The sequence below is a fragment of the Helianthus annuus genome, chromosome 7 (genome assembly GCF_002127325.2).
Source record: "Helianthus annuus cultivar XRQ/B chromosome 7, HanXRQr2.0-SUNRISE, whole genome shotgun sequence".
In the NCBI taxonomy this organism is placed as follows: domain Eukaryota; kingdom Viridiplantae; phylum Streptophyta; class Magnoliopsida; order Asterales; family Asteraceae; genus Helianthus; species Helianthus annuus.
In genome coordinates, this window is record NC_035439.2 from 145,483,364 (window position 1) to 145,503,875 (window position 20,512).

Consider the following 20,512-nt stretch of genomic DNA (forward strand, 5'->3'; position numbering starts at 1 on the left):
TGAATATCAAAAGCTTATTACTCGGAATTCCATTTGTTAGAACGAGTAGAAGGGGTAGGCATTATTGGTGGAGAGGAAGCAATAAATTGAGTTTTTTCGGGACCAATGCTACGAGCTTCCGAAATATTATTGGAGTTATAGCGTGATTAGCCTTGTATTTATCTCTTTAATCATAGGAAATAAGCATGGGGATCATGTTGGAGTTGGGATCCAAATGAAACTTGGGCCTTTGTTACTTAAATCGTATTCGCAATTTATTTAGATACCCGAACAAATAAAAAATTGCAAGGAATAAATTCTACAATTATGGCGACTCTAGGCTTTCTTATTATTTGGAGATGCTATTTTTGGGTCAATCTATTAGGAATAGGGTTACATAGTTATGGTTCATTTACGTTAACCTATAGTTAAATTCAAGAAAAACATCGTAAGAATACAAACACAATGCAATACGGTGTATATAAAATAGCTTGTCTCAATCGGAGAAAACCATGTGAATCAAGTGGTATAGTGATTCACATGATTTTTACAAATACAAAATACATTGGGTAAAAATTTAAATTCATACTATGTTTTGACTTTATTTAAAATTTAAGAGAATAAAAATACTTCTTCTTTTTTATTAGCCAACCAACTCTTAAAAATAACATGAGTTTTTTTTTCAAAGAAAACTATCTATAAAAATAATCAGATAGAATACCTTCAACCTTGTCAACTGATTGTCAAAAAACAAAATTATTGGGGTACATACGAATACCTATTACAAGTATAAAAATTGAGATGGAAACAAATAACTCGCAAGGTCCAGACTAAAAAACATAAGAGTTTGGAGTATTAAAAAACTTGTATCATTATAATATTTTACTTGGCATAGATAATAAATACAAGAGTTATTATCATTCCAATTGCCTTAGGAAACTGATAGTAATTTCGGGCATTAAAAGATATTTTTGGCTGGTAAATATACCTAAAAGTACTAGCATTTCTGCAGCAAAATTACTAATACCTAGTAATGCAAGGGAAGCCATTGAAAAGCTACTGAACATTGTAATAAGTTTTGGCATGGGGATAGCTACTCCACCTATTTCATCGAGATAAACAAGACGTATTCTATCATAACTCATTCGCGCAGAAAAAAAGTGTAGCACCGATAAAGCCATTGAGAGATTATTAGTAAAATAGTAATTTTGGGCATTAAAAGATATTTTTGGCTGGTAAATATACCTAAAAGTACTAGCATTTCTGCAACAAAACTACTAATACCTGGTAATGCAAGGGAAGCCATTGAAAAGCTACTGAACATTGTAATGAGTTTTGGCATGGGGATAGCTACTCCACCTATTTCATCGAGATAAACAAGACGTATTCTATCATAACTCATTCCCGCAGAAAAAAAGTGTAGCACCGATAAAGCCATTGAGAGATTATTAGTAAAATAGCTCCATTGAGTCTCGTATCTGTATTGAAACAATTCCTTTAAGATAAAACCCATATGGGATACAGAGGAATATGCTATTCTTTATTCAATTACGTTGGCCGGGAGATGATGAAGCGGCATAGATTATTTGTATTATGCCTACTATCATCACCAAAAAGAAAATATAGAATGAGCGTGTGGTAATAATTCCATAATAATCTGAACCAATCCATACGCTCCCATTTTTAGTAAAATTCTAGCTAGAAGCATACAAGTACTGTAATGCGCATCTCCATGGGAATCTGGTAACCTTGTATGTAGGGGTAGAATCGGCAATTTGATAGTAAAAATCAATAAAAAAATCATATATAGAATATACTACTTATTAACTGATGTTTCAAAATTTATGTTGGTTCATTAGAACCATATAATCTCACACCCAAAACTTCCATTAAAAGAAAAATGAAACCTCTCGCCGTGTAGTAAATAAATTTTGTGGCTAATTAAAGACGTTTCTTTCCTCCTTACTTGGATAGAAGTAGATAAACTGGAATTAATTCTAATTCTCACTTGATGAAAAAAAGTAAGTGGTCCCGAGAAGAAAATGATCATATTTGACCATTGTACATTACTAACATCAAGAAATGGAATCGAGAATCGAGTAATAAGCAAGTTGCTAAAGTAGCTAAAGTATTGATAAATCTTTTTAATAAAACAATACCTATAGACAGTCCATTCATTCCTAATTAACAACAGAAATAAAAAAAATTGATCCATTTCCCAGCTATCAACTCCACTGGCACTCTCAAACTAACTAAACCCTAACCCAGATGTGACACTTGTATAGTGACGTGGCTTCTGACGTGTTTTTTTTTTCAATTACGTGGCATCAGACATGGAACTTATTTTGTGACGTGGCATCTAACATGGCTTTTTTTATGACATGGCATCTAGTGTGGCACTTTTTTTGTTACGTGACATCAGACTGAGTTTGGATTCAGTTAGTTTGAGAGTGCTAGAGGAAAATAAGTTGAAAGTTGGAAGAAGCGTGGTACAATTCGTAAATTGGAAGTGCTATGAGACATATGGTGAAAGTTGAATTTTATTTTAATCCAATATTCGTTTACATTTTTCTTCCCTAAAGTTTCCTAGTGACGTCAATCATGTTTGTACTCCTCATGCTTGGACAACTAACATCTAAACCATTTACTGACGGGCTCACTTAGCATGCAGACTGAATCGTCAACCCAAAATTGGTTACACTAAATCTGAACACACAAAACCCATGTTAAGTTCGTGTTAACTTCCCTATCGTGTTAAAACTTCACACCACTAATGTCAATCAGCTAATTATATAATTAGGTGACGAATAAAAAAATAAATTTTCTAAATATACAACTAAAATATAGGTTGTGATATTAAATACTTAGCTACTCTAAATTTATGTCAAAGTTTACTATGAAACTAGAACTCTCAACAACTTGAGTAGTGGCATATTTACAACAACTATTAATACCGCTGAGCTTCAAGCCTTTAAGAAACTTAATTGTTCTTATGCTGTTGTTTTTTTTCTTCAATAACGACACACATTTTTAAAATGCGTTAGATTGGCGGGTACTTATATGCATTAAGACCGTAGAGTTTAAAGTTAACCCATAATAAATTGAAAGAAAATGCTAGATAACGCTTATTAGCTACTACTTGTTATTTTACAAGATAAAAAAATAAAAGCTATAAGATAATCATTTTAATTTCCATTATACTAGTTTAACATTCTCAGATTAAATAACTGTGCAGAAAACAATTTAACTGAAAAAACATCAAGTTGGATAATTAAAACTTCCAAAACATGCCTTTTTTTATTGAGTACATCAATTCTTATTACTTTAGTATATAATAATATGAGGTCAAACCAAAATTATTCATATAAAAATGGTCTTACTTTAATATATAATTTATGGTCAAACCAAAATTATTCATATAAAAATGGTTTTCGCTCATACTAGTTGATCACGCTACTCGTAGAGTCGTAGGTCTAAACGTATTATTTGCGACGTTCAAACACGGGGCTTCCAATACGGAAAGAAATTAGTGGTAAACAACTACACACGTTGTCTTATCCATAATTATACAACTAAGGGAGATTATCTATAATGATTCTAATTATATTAAAGAAATAAACCATATTAAGCAACCGTGGCGGACCCAGAAATTTTTTTCATGGGGTGCAGAAATTTTAAGGGGTTCTTTGTTTATTGCTATATAATAAATTTTTTCGGTTCGGTTCGGGTCAGGTCAGACTGATTCGGATCATATAAAAAGATAATCAAACTAAATTTTATATAATCAAGAAAAAGTAAGTTAATCTTTGTTCAATTGCATAATAGAAAGTACAATATCCTTACGGGTTTACATTCTTTGAAATGTAACCATTATAACATCTCTATTTTAATATCGTTACCAAAATTCTTAGTTTTTATGCGTGGTATAAATCGCTCAAAATTTAAAACTCAATGTATTTAATTTTAAAGAAGATATGAAAATAGTGTAAATTGTAAATTATAAACAAATTAGTAAAAAAAAGTAAAAAGGGTAATATAAAAAATCAGTAATATAATTCATAGTGTTTACATACTAAAAATTAATGAATAACAATATGAAAAGTAAAATAATAATAATGATTTCCTCAGTCACGCTTGTTTAAATTGTGTCTCTAGATTGGAAATTACCAACTCTTCGATGTACTTCAACTAACTTTTTTTAATAACACATGGAACTTTATTAACCACAAAAACAATTGTACTGCAACTAACTACTGCATTATGCATTAAATTGCATTTCAAAGATCATCTTCCTCTCTTTGTCTCCCTTTTTCAATTCCAATTTCTAGAGCTGGTGATTCCCTGTAACTTCTTTCTGTTCACCGGAAAACTTTTTCTTTGTTCTACTCTTTCTTCTTCGGTCATGGGGTGCGGCGTTAATATTTCAAGGGGTGCGGTGTTAATATTTTATAAGGGGCGCATCACGCATATATACTAACCGAAAAAAAGTCATGGGGTGCGCCCGCCCCCCTTGGGGACAACCTAGGTCCGCCCCTGTTAAGCAATCTGATTTGATCGTGTACAAATCACCCGTATAATATAGCGGTGTGTAAAGTCGGTTCAGTTCAGTTATGGAGACTTCATCCAGAACCGATAACTGAGCTTTGTTTATGGAAGATTGCTCCAGCGATATCAATAACCGTGCATCGTTATGGCAGGGTTGGTTAACTGGTGGTTATGGACCAGTTATGGTTAACTTTGGTTGATTGTTTAGTTTGTTCGATTATGGTGTTCCAACTTGAAGTATGCAACTTCAGGTTACTACTTTAACTTAACCACTACTTTAACTTAACCACAATTAATTTAGACGTACATTCATAGCACCGCATTTAACTGGGTTAGTTAAATGAGTCTACTTTGGTAATTCGGGAAATTACCGGAACACGCACACAAGATTAATTCTCTAAACGTTAATCATTCACACAAATGATAATTTTATTGAAACACCCGCTTTCCACATTCGATAATAAAAATAATTAAAATACAAATTTTAATGAAATTTGGGCATGATCCGTTCGTAAAATAGGCGATTCCCTGCCTTTTGCAATTAAAAACATTTGCAAAAATGTAACTTTCTAACACAATATAAGTCATATAAAACAACATTTAACTGGGTTAAAGTACATACGAACCCCAAAAGACTACAGGTATTTGGTTTGATAAACAAAATCATAATTTTAGACCCATATTCGTAGATACTCCGGAAGCGCGAGGTGGGTGTATCATGTGTGTTCATCCCAAGTTCGCCATAACGTCTAAACTGCGGATTTACCTACATCAAATACCGAAATTAAACTCGTCAGTTATGTTACTTCTAATCTAGTAAATCAAAATTAATCCATTTTATGCATTCATCTCATACACGCATTTTCTTACCCGATAGAACGGGTCAAAACTTACTATCTCATAATTGAGATATACCGTTATTATCCCGTTGAAACGGGCATTCACATTCGTACATAAACATTCATTCGGTTCGTTTATAACATACGAATTCATTCCTTTTATTCATACGCATACATTCCAACCCGTGAGTGACGGATAAAGTAAATTTCATTTATTCATCACTTATCCGTTAATCAGGGCCGTCTCAACGTTTTGAGAGGCCTAAAGCGAACTCAAATGCGGGGCCCTTTTCAGTATTTTACTGATATTATTTTTTGCTGTTGTAAATCAAGTATATGGTGGTATTCTTATATATTATAGTGTTGTTTTATAAAAATAAACTAGATTATGATGTTATTATTATTATGTGAATTATTTTCTTTTCAAGGCATTTATGTTTACTGAAAAATTTAAAACTTAGTAAATAAATCATGAAAATAAAAGCTAATATAACTATTTCTAGAAATAGAAACTTAACCACTAATGCAAACATATGAGAACAGAAAACAATAAAAATAATGCAAACATATGAAAACGAGAAAACAACAGAAAATAAGAGAAATAGAGTTAGAATCTCAAAAAGAAAAATAAAAAATCATTTATCTTTATTGACTTAAAACTCCTTTGCCCAGTCATTCTTTCTAAACCAATAACAGAATAATAGCATACAATTTTTACTCAAATTGGGGCCTTTGAATAGTGGTGGCCTAAAGCAAAGGCTTTAGTTTCCTTACCCTTCAGCCGGCTCTGCCGTTAATAACGGATAATAACATTCATAAGATAACTTTCATTTATGACGAACAAATTCATTCCTTTCATATTTAACTATCACAAATTATATAATTATGGTTTCAGCACAAATGACAATTTACAATAAAATTTTGTAAGCATAGAACAACATACCTTCTATTAGTGCGATCATTCATACGGTTCGACTACATAGAATTCAAACGTACATTCTATTAGTACGACCCGTTCATACGGTTCGACTACATAACATTTCAAACATTCATTCTATTAGTGCGACCCATTCATACAGTTCGACTACATAGCATTCCTTTACTTTCTCATTTTTCTAACCGTTCCTTAAATGTTCAACATATCAAATTACCATGTTTACAATACCACTTTCGAACTACAATTTATATAACGAGACTAACATTCATAATCTACATTAAGGATAGACAAAGTTCATAAGAACTTACCGTGGTCTTGCGCTACTTGTGTTTTGGAATGGCTTGTGTCTTTTTCCTTCTTCGCTCCTACATGTTACAATTTCATACTTGTAGCTTTCATACGAATTAATTACATATGCATTTCCTTTATTCATCATGGTGTTAAACAGCTATGCACACTTCCATTTCTATTCTACCACATCCATTTAACAAGGATTCATATCAAATCACAAGTAAATAAACCTAGGCATTCTATGCAACACCTTATGTGCGTACCATCAATAAGGCATAGTGTACGAGTAATTAAAGCACATTTTTCCTTGTTCATTCATGGATCATCATATTCATTTAATCTTCATATATTATCATCATAATCATATGTATATGTATTCTGTTTCTTATCGAATTATTCCTTAAAATATCTTCTACAACTCTACTTAAACATCAACATTACTTAATTCACATATAAACTTCACCAATCCTTCACTTTCTTACAAATACCAAGTGGGTTTTAATCAAAACCTTCAATATGGTCAGAATCAAACATATTACTATTTCTACATGTTAATATTATCTAGCATTCATCTCAATTTCATACTACATTCATAGATTATACATAACCCACTTTATCATACATCACTAAAATATGAAATTTGACTTACTTGGTGTTAAAAGAACACTAGATGATCATGAATCTTGATACATGCATCAATTTACACTTCAATTTCCCTTCCAATTTGATGAATTTAGGATGTTAGGGTTTTGAGGGGAAAGCTCCTCCTGGTCCCTTTCTCACGATTGCACACACACCCACATGAAGCACTGGACATTTTTTTTGTTATGGGTTTTAATTACATACTTTTTCATTTTGTCTCCCTCATCATTTAGAACATGTCACTTTTCTCATATTTACATACTTAGTAAACCTTCATGCATATATATAAAATTTTAGATTTGCTAAAAGCTATAATTGGAATAATGGTAAAAATTTATGTTTACCATTACTTTTCGTCTAAGTATTGCGATTAAACATTATAATATGTCATACGAAATTTTGGGGTGTTACATTTATACGAACGGTCTATATGAAACTTATACGTTGTATGAGAACTACATGAGTTATGTGCTTTATTATAAACTGAATGATATTGTGTGCTCCTTCTATGAAAGTTATATAATTAAGGGGGTGTTTAGTATATTTGTAAAACTTTAATAGGCTACTTCAAACCCTAAAACCTCTCATAATCACTGTACGACAATTCATTGCTCTCAAATCACTCTTCAATTATTTGGGCTTTGCAACACAACTCTCCATCCTCAATATTGATCTTTCCAACTCTCCTAGAACAACCTCTATATCAATCTAAGGTAAGTGTTCATGCTTTATGTTGTGAATCTTGTTCTTTTGATTCCAATGCAAAATCCTAGACATCTAAACAATCTGTGTTTTTGTTTTATGATTGATGAAGGTGTGATAATTTCTAGATTGGTTGAAGTGTATGGTTGCTACTAGTCATTTTAGATGCTATTTGATGTGACATGAATGCTAAACTTTTGCCTAGATTCAGAGTATGATTGATTACTGCGATTTGGGGTTTTTGTCGTAGGTTCTTTATTGAAAACTGTGATATTCTCTATGTTGCTAATTTGGGAAGAAATGTTAGTCCGTAGATAACTGTCAGGCCTAGTGAAGTCACAAGGGTCTGCATTTATTAAGTTCAAAGGGTGTCCGCATTTGTTAAACTTGTTTATATGTTCGCATTTGTTGAAAGTATATGGTCTGCACATATTGCTTAATATAGTCCACACTTAATGAGTGATATAAGGGTCCGCACATATTGCTTAATATAGTCCGCACTTAAGGAATGATATAAGGGTCTGCACATATTTCTTAATATAGTCCGCACTTAATGAATGTATATGGTCCGCACTTAGGATGTCCGCACATGTTAGATACAAAGGTGTCCACACATGCTAGACACAAAAGTGTCCGCACTTATGATATATATGGAGGTCCGCACTTGTTTGAATATAAAAGGATCCGCACTTGGTTAAATAAAAAAGGGTCCGAATTTACTTGACTAATATGCTGATGTACTTGACCGAGTTTGTGTGAATACATGTATGTGTTTAACTATTTCATATTAGGTAGGTAAGTTGTGCGATGCTATATAATAAATATATTAACTTGATCACTAACTGTTTGGACACTAAGGGTATTGCAAACCCTACTCATATACTTACCAACACTGAATGTATATTAGGTCGCGTGTAACGGACCTAACTTGTATTTAACACGTAGAAGCACGTTAACATTTACCGAGCAAACTAAGGTGAGTTCACTACTTTTTCACTAGCATGCGTCCCCGGGGGGGGGGGGGCAAAAAAACTACTATTTCTGGGAGGAATACTTTTCAATGTGTTGGTTTAATTTCGATGTTAGTTAATAAACTCAACTCCATCACGAAAGTTACTACTTACATACCGAGCTAGTTGCCTGGGCGGCAACGAGGTTTTAGTTGATAGCGCTCTTAGGCCTGACAAACCTCACGCCGTGCTGCCGTGCTGGGAGCCGGGCGTGAACTAATGACCTTAAACACTTTGATCAATGATGATAGACATTGATGAGGGCACCAAAAATAGAACAGTCAATCGGTATCGAGTTTATTATTCGTAACATGTCTTTAAACTAAACACTTACATTATTTTTGTTAAACAAAACTGTGAACTCGCCAACTTCATGTTGACACACTTTTCTGCATGCTTGCAGGTCGTTAGGTGTCTTCCAGGAACGGAACTTGCAATCGGAGGAGCTAGGGATGTCATGGATCGTGTCGTTTATTAAAACGTTTAATATTACGCTATGCTTTATAAACAGTTTGATTTCAAATACTTAGAACAATTTCAATTGCTTCCGCTGAACGTATACTTGTCTAAATCAGACGTTTTTAAATGCACTTTTCATACTGAATAAGATTACGTGTTTATTATTTTACTGTTAGTTTAATGTGATTATTGGCTAAATCCTGGTACGTTACACGCCTCGCGGTGAAATCCGCGCGTGGTTTTTTTTTTTTTGGGGGGGGGGGGGGGTGTGACAACGTTGGCTTAGACTTTTGCTTAATCTACCCCAAGTAGCTCCTCTTATGTTTCTAATTGCATGTGTAAAATGATTTAGGAGGTTTTATAGATTAACATTACATATTTGGGTCAATTTCGACCCGTTTGACACTTTGAACATATGGGTCAGTAAGGACGATAAAGTGCATAGTTGGTTTGAAGTTGACATTACTAGATGCGGTACTAAAAAGAACTATAAATGAAAGAACATTATCCACCTTTTTGTTATCCCAAAGACACTTATAATTCGCTCTGTTTCGGTTATTTTGTTGTATAGGAATCGACCCAAGAGTAGGTATTTGTAGCTTTGAATAAGTTGGTCAACGACTAGACTGTAAGCAATATTGCCCACCCAATTTCTATATAATCAATGTAATAGATTACACTACAATGTTCAAAAGCCATAACATTACAACCCTATTTCTAGATATAGAGTAAACTGTACGACTTTAGAGTTTAGAGTCCTTTCTAGTTTACATTTCTTGGTTGATTTTCTTTAAATGCTCGGTAGGCTTTTTAAAGCTCATGCACATGTTCTAAAATTTTGGGTTGTTAATCCAAAGCTTCTTAATGCAATACATGCATTGTGTTTAACCTCTACAACACCAGGTCAACATCTATATACTTAGTGGCGAAGCTTGACCAGAATGAATGGGGGTCGAAAACGTATATACACAAAATTTTCTATAGAACCGGGTGATCGAAAACGTATATACCCAAAAATTTCTATACGAAAACTACATATATAACATTACTGAGCGAAAAGTTCGGGGGGTCGGGCGCCCCTCCCTGCCCCTTCTATACTTCGCCCCTGTATATACTGGTCCAAATTAATGACAAATGCAACTACTCATGAGCCGCCACGACGCTTGGGCACTCATACTTGCTCATTATTATTATTATTATTATTATTATTATTATTATTATTATTATTATTATTATTATTATTATCTATTAATTTTAAACATTAACACTTTAACTACAAGAAGCTTTTTTGTTTTTTTTCCAAAGTTTTAGCAACAGGCTTGGTAACTTTTGATGAGAGATTGTTATTTTACTTTCGACATTTGGTTGCATTTGTGCTTTTGCTTTTGCTTTTGATATGCTGATTATTTGGAAAAAAAGTATACGTGGCGACTATATATTTTGTCATACAAAGGACTATCTCATCCAGTACACATCAAAATTCTTGGATTACCTTCATATGCTTTTCTTAGAATATATATAAATATTACATTTATGGCTTGAAAACGGGTAACATTTTACTTTATATAATCTTTATGAAACCTCTTTTCTTATATACTATACAACTCATTGTGTATCGTTTATGCTATTTCAATTCTCTTTTCAAAAATTCTATTAATTTCAATTCAAAGCAATTATAAAACAATATAACGTTTGAAAATATGTCTATTTTATTTAACGATATAATTCGATTAATATAACTTAAATTTTCCTGCCCGCGAAGTTCGCGGGTGATAGCCTAGTTAGATATATAAAACTAAATATTTAGTGGATTGATAGATTACTCTATTATCGGATAATAAGAAAAAAAAAGATTGTTATGAATATAATTCGGGTAAACCAGACAACCGAACTAGGTCACCTTAGAGTCTAATATATTAATACAAGGGATTTTTACATATTTCCCCCTCATAAGCCTCCTTATTACGTATTTATCCAAACCAAAAAAATCAATTACATATTTTCCTTTTTTTTGAGAAATTACCTAACTACCCTCAAATTAATCATGCGTAATAATCCCCATTCGTATACTGAACGCATCCAAAACCCTACACCAAAGACGTTTCTTCTCCCCCAGACGACGTTCATCTTCATCAGGTAAGTGTTTTTCATCTTCTTCATCGATTGTTCACTGATATGTATTCAGTTTTTGTCTGGTTCGATGCATATAGGCTGCGTATTCAGTTTATGTCTGATATGTATTCAGTTTATGTCTGGTGATGTTCATCGATTATAACTGATATGTATTCAGTTTATGTCTGGTTCGATGCATATGTATAACTGTTCTCAAATTGTCTTTTAGGGCATACATGCTCACGTCTATGGGTAAAATAAACATCATTACTTTTACTACTCTTATTTATTTCATAGAGGTTATGTTTACTTGATGTATATCATATTTCAAATGTTTGGATATAACTGGGTAAACAATAAGATCTACTCGAATAGAATTTATACATTAATGAACCCAAAAATACATGTTTTATTTGAGCTTTAAATCACTGTTAATGGTGGTATTTATGTCTGAAATTAAAGTCTTCTTCTATATGAATCAGGTGCTTTGTATGGAAGATGATATGGAAAATAATTCATTTACACCAACTTGGGAGAATGGGACAGAATCACCAATATTGCTTGAACATGTTGTTGGCCAAGGATCAACTAAGTACAAGATAAAATTAAAATATGGAGGTTACTTTCGGTTAGCTAAGAACTCATACAAAAAACGTTATTGTTTTGGCTTTCAAAAATGTCTTAACATTGACACTTGGATATACGACTTTGATGATTTGAATGAAGAGGTTGCCGCTCATTATCCTCCGGATCCGGAGATATCCTTTTCAGTTTTTTATATCGACAAATACGCTACTAAGCAAAAATTTGTGAAGGTTGATTCTCATGACAACTTTAAATTCATGCTTAGTATGTATAAAGTTGAGAAAGAATTAACCATTTATGTGACAATGAATAATAATGTCGAGACAAGCTCGGTGCAAGAAAGGTAAATATTAGTTTAAATTAGCTTATGCTTTAGAAGTTGCTTCAATGCCTACAAAGGATCAATGGGTGCATATAGATAACGAGGAGAAGATATACCCACCTGCAATCAAACGTCCACCTGGGAGACCAAGAAAAAACAGAATTAGACCAGGTGACGAACCTAAAAAACGACAAAAATGTCCACGATGTGGTGAGTATGGACACCGTGAAAAGACATGCAAAAACTCAGCACCTGAAGATCCTACTCAACAACAAGCCTCAACAAGCAAAAGGGGACGAGGAAAAAGTGCAAAAAAGACGTGAAAGTAATCAGTCAAAGATGAGCGCTTGATTTCGAATTTTTGGTATCGTATTTATGTTTTTTGAACGAAAATTATTATGAACGGAATTTATGGTTTTATTATTATGAACGGAAATTATGTTTTGTACTTTTTGGTTTTATGTTTTTATCATTGTAAACAGGGGCGAAGTATAGAAGAATTGGGGTGATAATACATAAATTGGGTAAATATGTAATTGATTTTACATATTAGAGTGGGGAAATATGTAAATATTCATTTACTAGTTCATTAAGGGTAAAATAGTTATAAATAAGGGTCATTTTAATGAAAAGGGGAAATATGTGATATATATATGTTAGGGAGGGGAAATATGTAATTGATTTTTTGGTTTGGGTAAATATGTAATAGAGCAGCTTAGGAGGGGTAAATATGTAAAAAACCCTTAATACAAAACTCATACCCAAATTAATAAATATTCCGTTATCCATTCTCAATGTTTTAGGTTTCAGTTTTAGTTGTCATTCTGTCAAGTTCAACTAGTGCAAAGTGTGTGTTCTTTATTAATCCGTTTGTTTGATTACGTATGTGAAAGCCATATGATTTTGTATTATGTAAAATTGGATGGGCAGTTGGGCTGGGCTTGGCCAGTGAAAGCCATATGATTTTGTAGTATATTAAATTGGGTGGGCAGTTGGGCTGGGCTTGGCCAGTGATATGATTTTGTATTATATAAAATTGGGTGGGCAGTTGGGCTGGGCTTGGCCAGTGAGCCACATATGATTTTGTATTATATAAATTCGGTGGGCAGTTGGGCTGGGATTGGCCAGTGAGCTGTAGCTCAGGAAGTGAAGATTCGGGTTGAAAGCCACCAGGGGCGGATTCAAGGGTGTTTTGGGGGTTCATGGGAACCCCCTCTGCTCGGGAAAAAATGAAAAAAATAGTGGAAACTTGTATGATTTGGAAAAAAATATTGAGAATTGGTAAAAATCTACCAAAAGGAACCCGGCGAAAAAAGTTACTGATTTCGCCACTGAAAGCCACACCTCTCGAGTTCGAATTCGATCCTAATACGGTTTTACCACATTGGTCTTTGGATGATGGGTTTTCCTAGGAACTTGAGATGGTGGCCTTAGGTTACCCTAGTGTTGTTTGCGACCGTGGGCGTATGTCGCCTTCTGTCATTGGTTTACCTTGAGTAACCGGGCTTTTAATTTGTTTGTTGGTCAAAAAAAAGTTGCGCTTGACTTGGCTAGTTGATTTATCCTTGCAACGACTTCATTTCTGTCCACATATGTTGATTTTCTAAGTTGCTGTGCAAGTTCGCATATGGAGACTTTATGCGTTTACTTGGACTGGGTCATTTCAATGCAATCGAAAAAGAATTATTGGATGAGATTAAGAAAAACTAATTTATTTATCCATACTAATAAGGGTTAAGATATGATAGGAAATTTGTTTGGCTAGAAAGGCTAGTAAGTAATATTGATCATCAATTGATTTAATCGGTGGTTAAGGTTAAATGAGTGAAATTGAAAAGATGTGTAAGGGCATTATAGTCAATTTAGGACAATAGTTTTTCTCTCCTCCAATTTTCCCTCATTTTTTAAACATTAATAACTTTTTCATACGACATTATTTTATTATAAAAAATGCACAAAAAAAACGAGTTTTTTTATCTTTATAATGAGTATACTATTGCTATAATTTCGAATTTTTTTTTTCGAAAACCCACTGGCGTAAAACGCAATGAAAAAAAAAAACGTAAAAAATGACTTTTTGTAAAACGCAATACACAAAAAACACGAATAAATGTATAAATGTCTTACATCTAAAACGCAATGGCCAGAAAACACAAAAAATGTCTTATTTCTAAAACGCAATAGCCTAAAAACACAAAAGAAAGCGTACTTTCTAAAACACAATGGACTGAAACACATAAAATGTGTTTTACCTAAAATGCAATGCACAAAAAATACAAAAAAATGTCTTTTTGCTAAAATGCAATGGCCAGAAAACACTTAAAACTGTCTTTTTTTTTTAAAAGCAATACACTGAAAACAAATAAAAATGTGTTTTACCTAAAACACAATAGAATAAAAACACTTCAAAAATGTGTTTTTCTAAAACACAATGGTAAGAAAAAACATAAAAATATCTTATTTCTAAAACGCAATAGCCTAAAAAAACAAAAAAAAGTGTTCTCTCTAAAACGCAATGGACTGAAAACACATAAAATGTGTTTTACTTAAAACACAATGATTAAAAACACTTCAAAAATATGTTTTTCTAAAATGCAATGGCCAGAAAACGCATAAAATGTCTTATTTCTAAAACGCAATAGTCTAAAAACAGATAAAAATGTCTTATTTCTAAACCGTAATGACTGAACCAGGAAGTAAGAGATCAAAACTGTTTACGAAAATGAGGCAATTTCCAGAAAATTAAATTTTCTGATACAGTTTTATTAAAGCAATTTAATCAAAAAAAAAAAAAATTCCAGCTCAACCCCAGCCAGGGGCTCTGCCCCTTGGACCCCGCCACGGGCTCCCGCCCCTTGGACCCTGCTCTCAGGGGCGCTGCCCCCGGACCCCTGCCAAGATTTTAAAACGCAATGACTCAATTTAAAAATCCAGATCATAAAAATGCAATCCAAAAATTTATTACATAGATCGAAGCCGATTGACGAAATTTGAATGTTAGAAACACTTATCAGCGACCGAATTGAACGAATCGAGTGATTCGCTTCAAAATCACAGGGAAAAAATGAAATATTGTATGAAATTAAATTGGTTTCTTCAAAAAAGTTGAAGAACACGTTGATTGGGTGTTTGAATCATTGATTGGTGACGAAATCGCACTATAATATAGTGATTATTGAGATAGAAAGTGAAGAAAAGGTTAAAGATGATGGGTTTTGAAGTTACAGAGAGGAAAAGAATGAAGAAGATTGAGTAAAATCGACTAAAATATCCTTACTATTTATTTTAAATTTTGCCACATGTTATAATTCTATTTCTTACTACAAAATAAACTTTCTGATACTCGCCCATACTCATAAATAAAAGTTTTCTTTTTCTTTTTTTTGTGTCATGTGTAATCATTGTAGAAACCTCTAGATCTTTGTTTTCCCGTATAGTCGTTTTTAAGTTATCTGTCTTAATTTACTTTTTAAGACTCTTAAACTGATTAAATACCCTTTAAATGTTTTCATGCTTCTTATAATTTTAAGAGTTAATTGCGCGGATGGTTTATGTGGTTTGTCATTTTTTTACATTTAGTTCTCAATTTTTTAAAATTACATATGTACTCCTTATGGTTTAATCGTTTGTTACTCGGATAGTCCCCTGACCGGATGAAGGTTAGTTTATCCAGTTAATTATGTGTGAAATTACTTAACTATCCTTTATCCATATATTAAAAAACAAATATTAATATAATAAATAATGTGGGAACCATTCCTCATACAAAAAGTAAAAAACCCATCAACCACCATTATCTCTCTCACAAACACAAATAGCTAGAGATAGAGAGAGAAAGAGAAGAGAGCAGGAGAGAAGGGGGCTGGCTAGGGTTCCGACGATTCCCACCGGCGCCGTTTTCCGACATGTACCCTCCCTCGAGCCTTTCCCTCGTTTCAGTTCAAAAACCGTTAACGCATCGATGTTCCAAACCCCATTGACGGTGGTGAATGTGCGAGCAGAGAGAGGGAAACAGATGGTGGTTTTCGATGGCACCACGAAGGCTAAGGCTCCGTCGTACATGACGGGGGAAGATGTTGGGTCAACAATGTCAGTTTAAAGGTTTGGTGGGGATGCGTGTGTAGTGTAATATGTTTTAGGTATATATTTTAAGCCCTTTTTACACTTTAGCCAAGTTTTAAATTTATAAAACACAATATTTACTAACACTAAACACACATATGGGCAAGTGCACCCATCGTGGACGTAGTATAGTGTTGGTAAGATACCAAGGTCGTCCAAGGACACAAGAGCTTTTAGTACCGGTTTATCCTCAACGTCTAATCAAATCAAAATGTTAGAAAAAAGATTTTAAGCTATGAAAACAAAACTAACTAAATGCTGAAAAATAAAAATAAAATAAAAACAGATAGACAAGATGAATCACTTGGATCCGACTCGTGTATTAGTATAACCTTTGATAATTTTTGCACTTTTGCACTTGTTTAAGAGATTATCTTAGTTATTGTAGTAGGCCCCTCTTTTGAAGGCGACGTTACCCTCAACCCAGTAGTTTGAGTCAGCGAGGATACAATCCTAAAGGGTCAGATTATTGAAAGATAATTAATTAAGTTATTAATGCAAATTATGGTAGGCCCCTCTTTTGGAGGTGACGTTACCCTCGACTAAGCAGTCTGAGTCAGCAGGGATACAGTCCTAAATAGCCGGGTTACAGTATTAATAGTAGTTTAACTTATGAGGCGATCAAAGAGTTTGGACCCCCGCCATCCAATACCTTTGGGTATTGAAGGAGGTCCTACTAAATTTGACCCAGGTCCCTTGCAGGACCTCTAAACGCTGAACAAGGGCAAGACTCTTACCAAACCGTTCCCTTAACCCCCGACCAGCTAGCCAACATACCTCCATATAGACCGTGGAGATATGAATGGTGAAAATCTTTTATTTTATATAGACAGTAAAATAATGCCAAGACACCACGGACAAACGATAAGGAAGAATCACCTTCAACATAAGAAACTAGTTATTAAAGTCATTAATACAAAACCAATTAAGAAGTGCAAAAGATTAAAAATAAAAAGTATTATACTAAACACTTGTCTTCACCAAGTGATGTAAGAGACTTAGGCAAACATGGCCTTGATTGTTAAGAACTCTTACGATCAATCTTGGATCCCGAGATGACTCACACACTCTATGATGGACAATGGATGATGGTGGTGGATGATGGTGTTGTGATGATGGTGGGTGGTGGATGAAGTGTGAGAGAGGTAGTATGCCAAGGGATGAGTTGCAATGGCTCCAAGCACTCCTATTTATAGGCTGAACAGAAGCCTGGGCATGGGCCCATGTCCACTGGGCACGGCCCCGTGTCCGTCTGACACACTCTCTCTTTATTAATTGTAATTCACAATTACAATAAATGCGCCTGCAGTACTTTGGCCACGCCCCTGTGTTCGCTGGGCACGGCCCCGTGGTGGGCAATAGAAGCTTCTATAGGTTTGTCTTTTCTGCTGCTTCTTGGGCACGGCCCCGTGCTCGCTGAGCACGGGGCGTGTTCAGTCTTCTGCCTTCTTTGTTTTGCTTGAGAGGATACTGTCGCGGGGTCGGGCAATCCACTTTTGTTCCTTTTCTTGTATTTATGTTAGATTTTGCTGTCTTTTTGCTTCTTTTGTTAATTTGAGCTCATTTAATCCTAAAAATATAAAAGGAAGACAAAAGCACACTTTTTCCAACATTAGTACTAAAATGGGTTAGTTTTATGCCACAATTGATATAATTTATATGTTGCATTTTGCGCGTATCAGTGGCATACCATATCTCCGATTAGGATTGCAAGCGTGAACATCGGTTAAATCCGTTGACTGAGGTAAGCATAGTTAGCATTTGAAAGTGTTCTAAATATGGATTTGGTAGTGTATCTGATTTTGGTAACCCATTGACTGAGATAAGCATAGTTAGCGTTTGTAGGAGGTCGCCGGAGAAGATCAATTTGCTGGTGAATAATGAGTGGGTTTGTGGTGAAGTTTATTGGGTTGGTGGGCCAGCTCGTATTAAAGATCGTAACTAACCTTCTCATCAGATTATGTTATAAAAGTGGGTTTTAAAAGGTTGTTCATGGATTCAAAATCTAGAATGATATAAGTGGATTTTTATATATAACCAGAGGTTAAATGATTTCAGGTCGCCAAAAGTCACCGGTCACCGGAGTTGGTGAAGAGATTGGGTTGTTAAGCTGGCCCCACATATTTATTAGTTAATTAGTTTTTTATAATAAGGGTAATTTAGTCATTTTACATGGACTTAACTGGATAAACTAACCTCCATCCAGTCAGGGGACTATCCGAGTAACAAACGATGAAACCACAGGGAGCACACATGTAATTTTAAAAAGTTGGAGATTAAACGTGAAAAAATGACAAACCACAGGGACCATCCACGCAATTAACTCTAATTTTAAATTTTATTACTTAAAAAGTAGAAACTTTTAGTTAACTAATAACTTCATTATCAAAATAATTAAATTTAAATAGTTCATAATGTTTAGAGGTGTTTTTTTTGGAGTATTATGTGTTGGACTCTGTATGCCCAAGACACATATTAAATTGCTGTGGCTAGTATGTTATGATCCAAGTCGGGTCATACGCAATAACAAGCTTGATAAACACCTACAATATTTATTTATGATATGATCAAACACATAAATATTAACACTTATAATATTTAGAAATTGGTTTTCTAAATAATTGCACTTGACACGCTAATAAATTATATGGATAATTTATTTTTATAGAATATTTTATTTTTAGTGGGTTAAATAACATTTTAAAAGGTTGCATAAGTCTTGTAAACATAAGATGTTATATTTTATAAAAGGTTATCAAATAAACAAGACTTAAATTTATAAAAGAATTTGATTTTTTTTAAAAATAAAAGCCTAGGCCGCCCACCCCATGGGGTCTTCCAAAGAATTTTTGGTCCAATGAGAAGGCAGGCATCTTGCATGGTTAGATGGTCCTTGATTGGGTCTTGTGGGTGGCAATCTCTCACAACTTTCTATAACTATTTTGTATGACAAATTAGGATTTTAGAACTTGAATAAACTCTAGTAATTGCTCTCATATTTTTCGCCCAACATAAGGTTGTCAATGAGGGTCTTTCAAGTTAGAATTCAAGTGCAAGAACACACACAAACACTCTCTAATTTTCGGCCAAAGGTGGTTGATCAAGAGGAATTTTTCAAGTGTGTTTCAAGTGTACAAATCCTAGCAACAAAAGGTGTTCGTTGGAGGCTTGGGGTATGCAAGCTTGAGGTCTTCTCCATTGAAGATTTCCATTCATAAATTTCATCTTCTTCATATCACCTTGCTCTTTGAATGGTAGTATTCTAAACACCCTATGGTTGTGATTTTGATAGCATGCATATCATATATGGATCCGGTTATTGGGTTTTGCATTTAAAATGGTTTTAAATCTTGTAAAGTAACATGTTTTAAATCTTTTTCCATTGCGTTTTAGTTTTATTCGGATAAAATTACTTTGATAAACATGTGAAAAACCCAACAATCGCATCTAGAGCCGCTTATATGAGTGCATGCTTCATCGGATTTAAAATTTTCGGGTTTGTAGAAACCCTATGGCCGAAATTTTATCTATGGTTTTCCTTTGTTTTTTTTCAAGATTTATTTCCTACATGCATAAAGGAATCTTGAAAATATTATGTCATGTGGATGATTTGTTTTGTTTGGACAAAAACCCATATTTTTCGGTTTTTTTCATTCTTGACCAAAAATGTAGGTTGTAAAAGGAAACCATTTTGCTCTTGAATTTTATATATATTTGGATATATATATATTTTGGTGTACATAACCTAGCCATGACCTTGTGTGAATATGTTGAATGTTTGTGTTTGTGATTTTATTTAATTATTCAATGGGTTGTAATAATTATTATTTTTGTCTTCCATTTGTAAAAAATATGTAATTTATTTATTTTCATTTGGTATGTAAGTAAATAGATTAGGTGCATTTTATTTTACTAGAAAAAATGTATTAGGATACTTTTTTTTTTTTGTAAAAGAAGATGCACACAA

At 33.6% G+C, this 20,512-nt stretch overlaps 1 pseudogene; it reads right to left on the reverse strand.

Moving 5' to 3' along the window:
- Nucleotides 1-1,523: 1,523 nt before the first annotated feature.
- Nucleotides 1,524-16,485, reverse strand: LOC118480309 (annotated as a pseudogene).
- Between the last annotated feature and the right edge of the window lie 4,027 nt (nt 16,486-20,512).